Source organism: Triplophysa rosa, linkage group LG6 (assembly GCF_024868665.1).
Source record: "Triplophysa rosa linkage group LG6, Trosa_1v2, whole genome shotgun sequence".
NCBI lineage: Eukaryota > Metazoa > Chordata > Actinopteri > Cypriniformes > Nemacheilidae > Triplophysa > Triplophysa rosa.
In genome coordinates this window covers 23,485,176-23,500,613 of record NC_079895.1, presented here as the reverse complement: position 1 = coordinate 23,500,613, position 15,438 = coordinate 23,485,176, and the positions used below count along the sequence as shown (strand labels likewise).

The 15,438-nt window shown below is 41.0% G+C and overlaps 1 protein-coding gene across 1 annotated transcript in view; it reads right to left on the bottom strand.

Moving 5' to 3' along the window:
* Positions 1 to 15,438, bottom strand: part of LOC130555821 (NALCN channel auxiliary factor 1) — a 145,210-nt gene that overhangs the window by 26,870 nt on the left and 102,902 nt on the right. The gene's annotated exons all lie outside the window — the stretch shown is intronic.

Sequence of the window (15,438 nt, the reverse complement as noted above, 5' to 3'; positions counted from 1 at the left end):
AACATCAACCACATGGGGGAGCTGTGAGCAAAATTCAATAGTGTGGCTTTAAAAGATAACTATTAAATGGAAAAGTTAACATTCTCAGACCACTTAAAATGCAGTGGAGAATGACAGGTCTATTTTTACCCGCTTCAACAGGATTGTGCTTGCTCTAAGGCTATGTTTATTAAAGACCACATTTACTTACAGAACTGAATACAGTCTTTATAAATGAGTAACCAAGTCAATCTCCTGTCTTCACAATATCTATAAATAACGCCTGTAACCACAGCGACAATGGCAAAAATAAATGTATGGTAAACTCCGAAACACAGGAAAAACATTCATAACTGTGTATAAACAAGATCAAGGATGAATGTTACATAAAAAACAGCATCCAGTATGTCAAGCTACTCCAAAGCGTAGGATCATAACAACGCTGTCCTTTTGAAACCTCGGATGTCCAAATTCGCTGTTTTTCAGGAAATGGAAAAAACACTGTAGTTTTTAAATGATTACATACTGTGTTGTCAAAGTTGACAAGCACTTTTTAATACTTTTTATTGGTTAGATATTTGCAAAACCTAGTGACAAACATAAAGGGTGACTAATAATAATGATGTATGGCAAAAAATAAAAATCACAAAATAATGAGAGGTTTCAGAAGGACAGCAGTGATATATGTAATCTAAATCAGCAGCTAGCTTACACTACATAATCTTTTCCCTAAATAAATACAGACCATATAGGCCTACTGCAAACAGCAAAATATTCTGAATTATCAGTCTGAATAAACACACTGATTCAGATTTAAAAAAAATATATATATATGTTATCACAGTGTGAGCTTGAGGACCTCCGGACTGTCTCTAAAGCTTAAACAAACAGAAATCAAGAATCTTCTGTTTGTGAAATATATGGTAAACACACAAAAAAACTAAATATAAAAACTAATATGACATCGCACATTTTAACTTGAATGCATTTTTAACATAGAACACAAAGTATTTGAAGTAAGACCGCACGGTTCTTCAAAATGAAACGGCCTGGACTTCTCATTAATGCTTTGATGAATAGTTTCTTATTTTAGCACTAAATGTAAAAGCCTGATTTAAACTGAATTAACCATCATATGCGCATAGGAAGAGAATCCAACGCCTTTTTGTTCATATGCCACAGAAAGTGAAAGAGTTGAGAGCACAAGAGAAAATCAAACTTGGCGATTTGTGGGAGGAAAACACCACTGGCTTCTCTAAAGGGCTGCCGGAGGCAAGTTGTGATTACTGTAAAACAGGGGCTGTTCCAGATCAACACAGCCATTTCCCCTTACGCAAACACAAAACAAGAGGAGTGTTACAACAGAGGCAGATTGACAGCTAACCAAATTAGGATGCATCCTTGCCCATCATACGGCTCCTTCTGGAAATCAATACACTGTGCAGAAAGACATAGTTGATTGGGATCAATAGCTGTCCGCTCTCTCAATGAATCCATTTGTCATTCCACACCATTAGCAGGGATAATTCAATAAAAGGCAGGATTGGATTGATTCATGTTTAGTGTTGCACTGATATTTTAAAAGAGAAACAGAACGTGTGTGTGTGTGTGTGTGCCCTGTAAACCCTACAGTGTGGGGACCAAATGTACCCACAAAGATAGTTGGCTTAGGGGATGGAATATGAGTAGTTGATGTGTAAATGTGTCCTATGGTGTGACAGCAAAACTTAAGAAAAAACTAGCATAAGAGATATTTGTCTTTATTGTTATTTCATATTATAAATACAATTATTAATTAACTGTTTTTTTCTATTTTTTGCTGTGTCAGACCACAGGACACATGTACTGTATACCCTGTTTATACAGTATTTAATCATTATGTCTATGGAATGTTCCTATAAAACATAGAAACCCAACGTGTGTGTGTGTGCGTGTGTGTGTGTGTGTGTGTGAGTGTGTGTGTGTGTGAGAGAGAGAGAGAGAGAGAGAACCCATATAAGGATTAAAAGGTAATAAAACAACTGTATTGCAGTTTTGTAGATAATAAAATATCAAATAAACATGTTCATTTTGACCACACTTCTTAATAAATTATATAATAAATACAGATATTTAGATTAAAATTGCTTTTATATTTTTATATTTTTGATCATTTCATAATTTTAATTAAAAAAATTGCAACACACACTGTCATAATTTAGTTTATTCCATATTTCCTACAGTCTTTTAGCACAGCAGTAAAGTTTTTAGCTTCTCCATCCTCTAATCACAGTCAAAGCCTGCATCACACTGTCACTGGACCGCAAGATAATCTGGTCTAAAATGTACCACTCAAATTTAGATCAGACTAGCAGTTTTTGGGAATTTGTTAAAAATAAATATGCCGGGTGGCAGGTGCTACACACAGCCAGAAGCAGCACAGGGTTTGACACACTTTTCTGTACAGGCCAAGTTTGAACAATCATCACATAATGTACTCCACAGTCCACACATTCAAACTATATATAAGACATATACTGTATATAAGACACACTAAGGGGGCATTCGCATTTCGCGTCTTTTGCGTGCACATATTCTTCGTTTTAAATGCAGACGCGCGAAAAGTGCGCTCAAATAGGGAGCGAAGCGGTCGCAATGAGCATGCAGTGCGACGTTCCCGTTTTTCTAAACACTGCGGCACCGTGGGTCATGTGACAAGAACCAAAAATATAGACAAGCTCAGTGAAGAACTGAAGATGGAGACACAGACGATCGCAGCATTAATAAATCTAGTAGAGTTATTGAAAGGTATTTTCAGTGAACATAATCCATATATCCTTTGTTTATACCTCCTTGTCTCAATGGCTAGCGTGGCCCATGGGTGCTTAACAACGACAGACGCCAGAGAGCTCAAACTCCAAGGTGCTTTGGAAAAAAAAGAGAAAGCAGTGCGGCTCGCGGTTTTAGACGCGAAGTTTGAATCGCCCCTTAACCTCCCATTTCCACTCAAAACATTACGCCAACCAATTTATCTGTTTAAAACTGCACACTGTTCATGATGCCTGTCCACATGAACTCCTTGCCTTAAATATAGCTCCCCTCTTAATATGGCAAATTAGAGCTCTTCAACCATTCATGTCTTATTAATGCTGGAGCTGAGAGATCGGATCTCTGAGGGTTCATATCGATGGGGAAAGGCTAAATAGGCACAGACGCAGGAGGAGACAGTGAGAGAGAGAAAGATAGGTCAATAGTTCTCCACATTAACACATAGATGCAATTGGTCGGTCCGGGCATTAGGACCATGCGATCCAATGTGCACTCCTTCAATTTCCCCTTCCTCCTCTCAATCATCCTCCCTCTCCTTCTTCACACACTGTCACGGGTTTAAATCAGCATGTGGGTAAAACTGAATGTTGGACTGAATCCAGTGGATCTATAGACACCACGGGGGAGACTTTCATTAGCACTATTGGTTCTCTAACTCTTCTAAAACCTTATGTCTTTCAAGACTGCCAATGTGTTTAAATACATGTTGGCGCACAAGCGCAGTGTGTTATAGTGGACTTTAATTGAAGCGTAAATTAATCTTCATAAATTCCACAAGTGTTACAGTTGCCCATGTCTTTTACAGTGACAGCAATTTATGTTAAATTGCTAACTAACAACTGTGATAAAATAGATAAAAATGCAATTCAAAAGCATCATAACTTCATAGACAACAGAAAAAAATAATGGACATCCCAAAATCATTTTACACCTAAAAATCTCCACAAAGTGAATCGAACACAAATGTTTTTCTCAGACACAGAATGAACTCTACTGAGCATGTGCTAAGTCTTCATTTTGGTTCAGTTGTATTTAGTGAGCTACTCTAAAATTTACTCCAGTATACCCTATATATCAAAAGCTTTTGAATGATTTGTGAAAGGACAATCTATTCAAGCCAAGAAAATACAGTTTGTGAAAATATTCAGTCCCAGTGTTTCAATCTGTTCTTAATTATTAAAACAAATAAGCAGACTAGCAAAGAAGCAGACTAGCAAAACAAGACTGTAGTCTTTCTAGTTTACTTTTATTATTAATAATCTTCTACATCTTAAGTGTAGAACTTGTTTCATTTTCTCTAAGTGTGGACAATTCATTTAACAATTTTTGCATTTGACATACAGACATCATAACCAACAATGCGTGTGCCTATTTGTTGTTTAACAGATATTCATAAGTGTATTAGTGTTTTTAATGTTTCTAAATTGTGAAAGTAATCACAGGATTTAAAAATAAAAACAAATTTCTACAACAAACTATAGAAATTTTGTTGCTGCCTTACATTTTGTGACTATAATCAAATTGACTATAGTTCAATATTGATAGTGATGATTTGCTATAACGAATATAATGAGATTCAGTGGTGGCGATGGGGGGTGCTTGCTGGGGCTTTAGCCCCGTCAGAAAACCCCCAAGGATTTAATATTTCTAATATCTTTTATGGAGTGTCAATTTAACGTTACACTGATTGCAAATAGCCCATCTTGTAACCAGAGGCTAAGAGGCCGTTTACACGAGACCGTTTTCAACTAAAAACGTAAAACTTTTTATGCGTTTTGGGCTGTTCATTTGCACGAAACTGCGTTTTGGTGGACTGAAAATGGATATTTTTGAAAAAGACAGAATTATCGTTTCCGTGTAAACTCTGAAGGCGGCATTTTCCAAAAACGACGACGTCATACGAATGCGTATTACGCGTTCAGTCTGTACGCATGCACGAGTATTCCCCAAACAATAATGGCAGCCTCCATGCTGCATGTTTGTGCCGCGTGACATACTTATTATCATTTCCTCCAGCAAAAAGTAGATTTACTGCACCACTACAACCAGCGAAGATATATTATCAACATACACACTATTATAAAGACACACATACACGCCGACAATGTGTATTAAAAGTGCTTTTAGATTAAAACAGGGTATGCGTTTGTGCGCGTGCGCGTAGTGTTTCTTTACAGAGCAACATCGCCATCCACTGGCCTGGCATGCATAATACATTTAAACGTTTTTATTTGTTTTCCCGGATCAATGTAAATGCAGATCGTTTTGATAACGCTGTGGTGTGTACATGAAACTTTTCAAAAACGCAAAGGAAAAACTTTTCAGTTTTTTAACGTGTAAACGTACTCTAACTCTGCCCACCGGTTCCTGATTGGAATAGAAAAGATGTAAGAATGACGCTGGCCAACTAGCGTATCCAGTGGCGTAGAGAGTTAAGCCTATGTTGACTGTCGCAGGTTCGAAACTGCCTCCTGCCGACTTTTTCTCCATCACATATCAGATCATAAAGCCATTTATTCTTAAAATGAAAATAGATTGAAAAGTGGCTAACAAATGTGTTTAATAATGAAGTTGTGCGGTAAGGTGGGGGTGAACGACTGGCAAAGTAACTAAACAGACCTGACAGGCATGTTGTCCCTCCCACCAATGATGAATAGTCCCACTGATATTTTGTTATAAATATTTTATTTCTTAAATATGATTGCTTTATTGATTTTATTGTAATTACAAACAAGCTGATAACACCCGAAATCAATAAAGAAATAATAAAATGTCTTTTTGAATAATGTTTGATTGGCATCTGTTATCAAGACTAACCCTAACCTGTGAGTTTGTGGTTGGCTGCCCAGTATAACTTTTCCAGTACTTTAGTGTAAGAAAGTGTGACTTTTGGATAGCAGCGAACTCAATAAAACATTACTTAAAACAGAGAAACTCTCCATCTTACCGCAGAGAGCAGCTCAAGAGCAGGTAAACCATTGTGTTGTTTTGTGCTATCTGAGTTTACGTTAAAGTTACAGAATTGTAAAAATACAACAGAGTAAATGGAGTTTGGGCCAACTGTGAATATATTCAACATTTTGATGAATCTGCACTTTTTGGGAACACGTCATGGTCTTTGCTGAATTAAGCGCGTTTTACTGCGAATTCTATTACAGTACAAAGAACAGAAGAGTGTAGCATTGATCAGTTTGCTTTTAGTTATAGAAGGAATAATTATGCCAGCGAAGGACCCTTCGGATAGATGGACTCGAACCTTGTGCTTGTGGATATGCTATTTTTTCTTAACAGAAACTTAGTAATAACAAAACCATACGCTGACTGTACGCTACAGTACGTTCTGTATGTTCATTGCTGTATTCTGCTTAATTTACTTTTTCTGTTTTTTTTTGTTTAGCTCATAAATACGTTTGTTTAGTAGGCTACTTTACACATTGCATGATGTTTTCAACAAAAAAGCGTTTAATGTAAGCTTGTTCTAAAATGGTCACAAAATCTTAATTAATTAACAATAACTATAACTAACTAAGTGCACCCATGGGAGAAGTGTAGGCTAATGCACTATAACAATATTTTTAAGAAGCTGTTCTGTATTTAAACAGCAAAATTGCATGTTGTATAGCTAAGGCATTTATTAATGTAATCATTTTATTAGCCCACCCTCTAAACTGTTAAGCCCCCCTTAGCACCCCCAAGAAAAACGTCCTGGCACCGCCCCTGATGAAATTGCTTAATTTATTTTGATGAACAGTAATGTAAAAACATGTTACCAGCACCTACAGATCACATCATTTTTTACTCTGCAGTGTGCAAACAAATATTAGTGCTCCAAAACAACAATGTTTGGACCAATTCCATTTGCACATTTTAATTGTTTTGTATTTAGTTACTGCTAAACGCTCAAATACATTCTTGTTTCTTCATTCTGCTTTAGAATAGAATAGAACTTTAAGGGCTAAAGAATGCTGGAGCTCTTGTAGTCAAATGTATCCCCCTTTTCCAAGAAAAGCAGTGAGCAGCCGACCACCTGCAATACCACGTCCTCCTCTCCAGTTCAGAGCTGTGGTACACAGTGTGTGTTGCTCATACTGTCAATGGCATTTAATCGATTTCAGAGCACATCTCTAACAACAGCAAGCTAAGCTAAGAGTGTCACCTCGCAAAAACACCACAGACCAAAATAGTTCACTAGGATTCACTTAATCTGCAGACTCGGTTTGCTGGCAAATTTGCTACAGGGGGTTAAACATAATAGGGCGGTTTCCCGGACAGGGCTTAAGCCTAGTCCCAGACTTAAACGACTTAATTTAAATGTATGAGGTGTCTTGATTGAACACAACTTACACTAACATATCTTAAAATATATCAGTGTGATTGTTTTGTCTCAAATGCACACAGTAGTGGTTTTTTTGGTAAAGTATGTTTTTAAAAACGACTTGAATATCCTAATTTAACTAAGGCCTACAGTAGACCTAAAGTAAGTCATACAGGTTTGAAATGACAAGAGAGTGAGTACAGTAAATAATGACAGAATTTTCGTTTTGGGGCGTGATCCCTTTAACTACAATACAATGGATATTCCCCATCACTTTACACCCATGGTTTAGTTGCATTAATGGTGATGAAGTACAAGCTGATGCATGATGTGCATCACGCGGTTGTGCAAACGGATTGGCTGGAGGATTACAAGACTGTTCCTCTAGAGTTTAATTTAAGGTGGACTACTCAATTAACAACAACAACATAATAACCTGCATAATAACCATAGATTGTATGAAAAATGGACGTAGTGTCCGTGACTTCACACGTAGGTTTCTGAGGAGCGGTTTTGAAGCTTAAAGAGGGCGGAGCCGGCCATCGCCATCTTAGCAGCATGTCATTCCTGGATAATCGAAAACGGGCAAAGAGGCGGGACGTGGTTGGAGCTGAGGCGCCTGGTTGCTGAAACCACTTGACACTCAAGTGGTCACGCACCTAATTTGCAGAATTTTAAGGCTTAATATAGGTTAAGCTTCTTCTCTACTTCTTAATCCTTTTCTCTCCGCTGTCTGCGTAGACAGCTGTTGATAAAGGTCTGGATTTTCCTGATGGTTATTTACATTTTTCTCCAGGTTTCTGCTACATAAAGAAGAACCGACTTGACATTGGAGTTGAAGAGGCAAATTTTGGTGTGTGTTGTAAGTTGGCGAGAGTTCCACACATTTTTCATCATGAGGAATGCTGCTCTCGCCTTACCGATTTTTGCCTTGACATCTGCATCTGTGCCTGCTTGTTTGTCGATGATGCTCCATAGGTATGTGAATGACTCCACAAAATTAGCTATATAGGCTGTAAACATATTTTTTCTGCTGTAAAGTTGCCTATTTTAACATGGGGTTCATTGAGATTCTGCTCTCTTTTGGAGCAGCGGCCAGTTGATGAATTGAAGTTTAAGTCACTTCCGTGTTGTCTTCACGAGAGAGATCGGAAGGTTGCCGCTTAATAATAACTCAATAACAGTCCATTGAAGGTTCAAAACCAGTCTCAAAGTAGCTCATGCTACATCCCAAGTCTTTAAAAGCCATGAAACATGATTGAAGTGTAAAATAAAGAGGAAACATACAGACTTGGCTGTTATTGGTCATCATATAATAGCTGTTATAGATAAATGTACTATGTTCAATAGACTGTACTGCCTTGAGGTGCTAGGTCATGTCTTATTTTTAACATTTTGACATGTTTTTCAGTATTGTATAAGCCAATGTCTAAAAATAGTGACTGGATTGTACATAAAAATGTAATATGCCATTCTTCACTGACTAATACACAATATTTTAATTTATGGCATGACCAGTAAAGAAAGTTAACCCAGTGTTTCAGCAATCTGTGCTACCTCTCAGAATGAGCTACCCTTTAGACTTAGAATTTGGATAGGGGGCGGGGTTAGTCTATGTTTTGTATGGGAGGTCACACAAACTGAGCAAGTAGCATGATCGTCAGAACACCTGTTGCATTTGGTAACTGCAAAAAAAGCTTGGTACCTCTTAAACATTTTAAACAAGTTTCACAACAGACTATATTAATCTTGTAATTATATACTATAGTTAAATACTGCATAATAACAACCTAAATAATAATAACAACTGCTCTCTTGTTTGCATGTAATATGTATCAGATTGTCAGTAAATGGCCAGAAGGTGATCCAGTTGACTCTTGGACTAACATTGCATATAAAGGAATCTGTTCATCAAAACTTCTCCTACTGGAATTGCATGTTGGCAATGCACAAAATAGTCATAAGCTGAGAATCAAAAGCTGAACAATCATTCTGAATATTATTGTAATCACATTTATGAAACCTGATTTGTTATCCTGGACAACAAAACCAGTCTTATGGGTCTACTTTTCGAAATTTTGATTTTTACATCATCTGAAAGCTGAATAAATAAGCTTTCTATTGATGTGAGGGTTGTTAAGATAGGACAATATATTTTGACCCATACAATGTATTTTTGGCTTTTACTAAAAATGTTCCCATGCTACTTAAGATGGTTTTGTGATCCAGGGTCACATTTACAACACCATGTTGGGATTGGACATCATGAAGCATTAAAAAATGTGATTTATTTAAATGTTTATAAAGTATAAACATTTGATAAACATTTGACATGAATTAAAGGTGGCACTGCAGTAAATCTAAAAATGAGATAAAATAAAAGAGGAAGCCCTTTTGAGATAATTCCCAGACTTTCATGTGTCTTCTAAGTCCATTGCTGCCTGCTGATCAAACAGACACATGAAATGCTGTGAAATCCCCACACAAAGTGATCCATTAGCTAGAGAGATGCTGAGATGAAAGCCAACCTTGCATCCTGCCCCACCAACACGGTGCTCAGTGTAAATAACCTTTTGCTCCGAAAACTGTCCATACATATTCAGAGAGATATAGATAGAGAGAGAGAGAGAGACCTCCTATGTGTATGAGCAACAGAGCGAGAGAATTAATGCACGCCATGATTGTCTGATTATTTTCCAGGAAAAAGCATAGTCATAAACCTCACATTTGTACACACAGACACACACACACACTGTGCTCCAGTCCAGAGTGTGACCGATAGCTTCGCATTTGACACTATTTGTCTTTGTACAGCAAACACTATTTTAAATCGGGTCACATTGACGTCATCGCTCAGAAAATTAGTTTTGCAACTCTTACACCTTTACACACATCAATACACACACACACACACACACACACACACATACAAACGTTGTTGCCTTTTTGTCCCATAAATATTTTTTTAATTTAATATATTGATTTAACATTTTAATTAAAATAATTACATCATATGCTGATTAATTCATCAAAGTAATGGCAATTAATCACATTTATGAATAGCAGCTGTGCAAAACACCCAAATAAATGTCATTTTACTTTATTGTGGCAGATGAGTACATTAATGGATATGCAATGCTAAATTCCCTTTGGAAGTCAACACGTTTGTTTTATTTGACGTATGTGAACATAAGCCTATGTTCAGAACACGGGCTGAGTTCAACGCAATACATTACGCAATCAGTTTTTCAATCTGTCTGAGGTAGTCCTGGCCAACTTGTACAGGATATGTTTTCGTTTCCTGTCTGTGCTTATCATTTAATTGATGGTCTATTGTATCATGCTAGACAGACATCTGAAGGTCACTGCAAGTCTTTTTCAGGGTTTTGTTAAGCATATTTAGATCATGTTAAAGTTAAAACAGTTCAGCTTAAAAATAAAACTATAAATAAAGGAATTAATATTAATGAATTAATAAAATACAGTTCCAGGAGTAACACAAGCTATGTCTAGAGATCATAGAGTGTCATAAAGTAGATACAGTATGTAGGGATAGACTGTTTTAAATTCATTTGAAATCAACAATGTCAATTCTTATTTTTTTCAGAATATTGCAGTGTTTCTTATAAATGATTTATACATGCAGGTCGTTATTTTTTGTTTAATGAACATTCCCTCATAATTTTAAACAATGTCAAAAACATCCCTTACAAAAATTAACCATGTTTTTTTGGTTTTAACTGTAGTAAAACCATGGTTTTTACATTTTAACTCTAGTAAAACCATGGTCAATTTTCGTAAGGGATTTCCTCTTCCAAACGACTTATCTTCTTTGCATGGCGTATTTCTTGGCCAAAGGGTGTGACTATATTGACTGCCCAATCGCCAGGCTTCTAATTTCCACAAATCCAATCAATTCCCGAAGGATGTCCCGTCCCACCGTCCCAACACACCAGAAGCTGTTATACCCTAGATATATGTCACCACTTGGAAGAAAAAAACACCAGCGCAACTTTCATGCCGACTTCTACTCAGTAAGGGGCCTTTCAAAACAATTGAAAAGTAGCACAGTAGAATGGAAAAATGCACTTTGTCTGACCACCCCTAAATATACAACCAGCACCTTAGCAACCGCAAAACAACTCCCCACAACACCCTATCTTTAGCAAGCCACAGTCACATTTTCTAAATAAATTTTAAAAAGTGTCATAAAATCCACTTTTACAGTACATCTACTGTGTGTTGTTTTTGTGGCATCTAGGACAATAAATATTTCCTGCTTTTCCAAATGAGCGTGTGATGAATGACACGTTGAGCTTGAATATGCACAGTGGTACAAAAAGCAAAGCGAACACTTCCCGTGTTTATCCGAGTCAGTGTCAGCTTTTATTAGACACAGGAAGCGCTTTGAAGAAAGCAGTAACCTTCCCTTTAGACAGAGACTAACCACTGCAGCGTCTGCTCTCTGTTAATTAAGCCATTATTAGCTGCCACTGACAAAGACCTAAAGTAGCTTGTTTTCATTAAGATTCATACCAAGATTTCTATCCTTGTCACTAATCAGGCAACTGATCACATTTCATGTTTTGGAGAGGCTTCACCAATAAAGACTGTTAAGGCCTATTCACACCAAGGACGATAAGGATAAAGCGATTGGCCTCAGAATAAACATCATATTATCATCCATTGATAGTTAAAATTATAGTTATTGCTCTTGGTATGAATATGCCATATTTTTAATAATAAAACTATTATGTAAAATTTTGAGTTGATATGGGTGTGTATGCGTGGGTGGGTGTCACGATTTGCGTGGCGGAGAACCCAAATGCAGGCAGCCAGAGGTGAAGGGGTTAAACAAAGACTTTTAATAACAATCAAACAAAACAAAACACCCACAAGGGGGTAACAACGACAGGACTAATAATAAAAAACAACAACCAAAAGACTACCCACGAGGGGGGGGCAAGACAGCAGGATAAAATAACTAAACTTAAACACGACACAACGTCTTACAAACACGGAGAGGTAAATAACAAAACTCACAGTCCACGGACGAACACAAGGTACAGGTACACAGTACATACATGGAGTACATAGAACGCAAGAGCACAGGACAATGAAACATGAGGGCATTATATAGGTAGACAGACAAAGGATAATAACGAGGGACAGGTGAGGGTAATGAAACACGGCAGGAGAGATATACAGGGAACAAGAGGGGCGGGGCCAATGACGAGACACGAGAAAGCACATGAGCTGTAAAAACGTAAACAACTCATGGCTTTCTCACATAAAACCTAAGGGCTCCGTCCCGATCCTGCCACACGACTAGAAACTCAGAAACAAGTGCCTGGCCGAACTGCTCCCAAATGAGCCGGACTGTGCGGGGATGGAGTCGCCACTCTCCGCGAGGCGTCGACTGACGAGAGAGCGCATCGGCTGTCTGGTTCAGGACGCCTGGGATGTGTGTGGCTCGCAGGGAACTGATCACTTGCTGACTCCAGAGGAGGAGGCACCGGGCGAGTCATGTTAGCTGCCGTGATCGAATGCCCACAGCAGCTGTGCTGTCCGACCGGACCAGCACGTGCTTGCCATGCACGAGAGGTAGTAGCCTCCTCAATGCAAGTAGCACAACCAACAACTCTAGGCAGTTGAAATGCCAACGCAGGCGGGGGCCCGTCAACTGCCCCGACACTGCGTGCCCGTTGCACACGGCACCCCAACCCTGCAGGGAGGCATCCCTAAGGGGACCCCTGTCCGCAAGAAGGTCATGGGAGACCAGGGGGTTAGGGTGTGTCGGCAGAAAAGCGTGATGACCATACGCCTGCTGCCGGTGTGCCACGCTCTCCAAGGAACCTGACTCTGTAGCCAGTGGAGCGGTCGCATTTGCATCGACCCGAGGGGGACCACCCCCACCGAGGATGCCATGTATCCCAGGAGCCTCTGAAAAAGTTTCAGGCAGTTCAACACTCACTGGGCGCACTCTGAAGTCAGTCGCGCTGCTTCAAGGGACAGAGTCGAGTTCCATACTGAGAAAGAGGATGCTCTGCACCGGGGAGAGCTTGCTCTTTTCTCAGTTGACCTGTAGCCCCAACCGATCTAGGTGCCGGAGCACCAGGTCCCTGTGTGTACACAACAGATCTCGAGAGTGCCAAGATGAGCCAGTCGTCGAGATAGTTTAGTACCCGCACACCTCCTTCCCTGAGGAAGGAGGGCAGCTTCCACGACCTTAGTAAAGACCCATGGAGACAGGGACAGACCGAAGGGGAGGACCCTGTACTGATATGCCCTCGTCCCTTGAACGCGAACCGTAGGAACGGCCGAAGTCGAGGGAGGATAGAGACATGAAGTACGCGTCCTTCAGGTCGATTGCCATGAACCAGTCCTGACATCTGACGGATGTCAGGATGCGCTTCTGCGTGATCATCCTGAAAGGCAGCTATTGTGTAGGTGCCTGTTCAGAACACACAGACCCAAGATAGGGCGCAGCCCCCCGCCTTTCTTGGGGACAATGAAGTACAGGCTGTAAAACCCGTTGAACATCTCGGCTGGTGAGACGGGCTCGATCACCCCCCTCGCCAGAAGGGTGGCGACCTCGGCCCGAAGTACGGGAGCATCCTAGCCTCTGACTGAGGTATAACGGATGCCCTGAAACTTGGCGGGCGTGAGGCGAACTGGATCGCGTAGCCGAGACGGATTGTCTTCCCTAGCCAGCCTGACAGTCTGGGAAGCCCAGGCTCCCAGAAATGTAACAGGGGGACTAAAGGTTCGATCTTTTTCATCGTCCCCCCGGGGGGTGGTTCGATGGCTAGCAGTACAGATTCCTTGCCGGGGGAGGTCCCCTGGGGAGGAGATCGGCTCTGCTGCTTTTCCTGCCTGGCAACTGCGCAGCTCAACGCACTGTCTGACTGAGAGTGCTGAGGGCTGGTGTTTATACTCGACATTGCGCTTCGCCGTGACGCAACGTCGAGTTTGCCGTTCACCGTCGTGCAGAGGGTGGGAGCGGCTGTGATAACCCAGAGAGAGAGGAAACTCTCTTTTTTGAGAGTAAGTGGGCGCTAGCCCCCCGGAGGGGGCCAGCAGTTGGAGAGACGGGGCAGGATCCGTCCCTATCCGATTTTGAGCCGCGCTCAAACCTGAGGCGCCATGTAGCCAGCCGCGAGCGCCGGGAGAGGCAGTGCGGGCACTGCAACCCAACAATTACGCCGGCCCGGGAAAGCATGGCTGACATTTCGACGTCCGCTTCTTCCTGGGCTTGACCCCCCGAGGGAGGGAGCCCGAGGAATCGTCGGAGTCGGATGGCAGTACGTCACCCCCCGATGCTGCAAGAGACATCTCATCATCACGCATCGTGTCCGAATACGTGATTGAGGAATAAGATGGCGGACCGTCTCCTGTGGAACGGTAAGACGAGCGAGATGAGGTGCGAACGGTCCGTGAGCCAGTGGCTGGCGGATTATCGCTCACAGTAATCCTCATATCACCCTCGCTGCTTGCCGTAGCGGACGGCAGGGCTGTAGTCCTGCCACCACGGAACGGGGAGCAAACGAGGTGGTGGCTGAGACCCGTTGGAACACAGCCACCCGTGACGCAACGTCTGAATCGTCACCGCCTGCAGTGCGGGCAGGACGTATCCACAACGTCTGCCCCAGCATACTGGAAGAAGGCATCGTGTCCGTCCCCCTCCTCGATGAGTGTGTTGCACCCATGAGAACAGCGGGACATGCCACGCTGGAGAAATTTGCTCTTTTAGAAAGGAAATTTGCTCAAACACCTCCGGAACTGCCGAGACGCCCAGGGGAGAGTCACTGCAGGAAGGGACCGTCCGCTGTCCACGTCGTAGATTCCAGCAGAAAAATGATCCCAAAGATCATAGAGAAGCTCATCAGATGCATAGGCTCTGAAGAACAAAAGGTGAATGAATGAGCACGCCGGCTTCCCTCTTGTACCCGGACATCCGGGGAGGAGTCCGGCATGCAAATTTCATTCGCCAATTTTCATTGGCCTTTTCTAAATACTCAGAAGATGATAGGTTCTCAAGACAAACCCCATTCTGTCGGTTCGACACAACGTCGAGAGACCGACAGAAAGGGAACTAAACTTAAACACGACACAAAGTCTTACAAACACGGAGAGGTAAATAACAAAACTCACAGTCCACGAATGAGCACAAGGTACAGGTACACAGTACAAACATGGAGTACATAGAACGCAAGAGCACAGGACAATGAAACATGAGGGCATTATATAGGTAGACAGACAAAGGATAATAACGAGGGACAGGTGAGGGTAATGAAACACGGCAGGAGAGATATACAGGGAACGAGAGGGGCGGG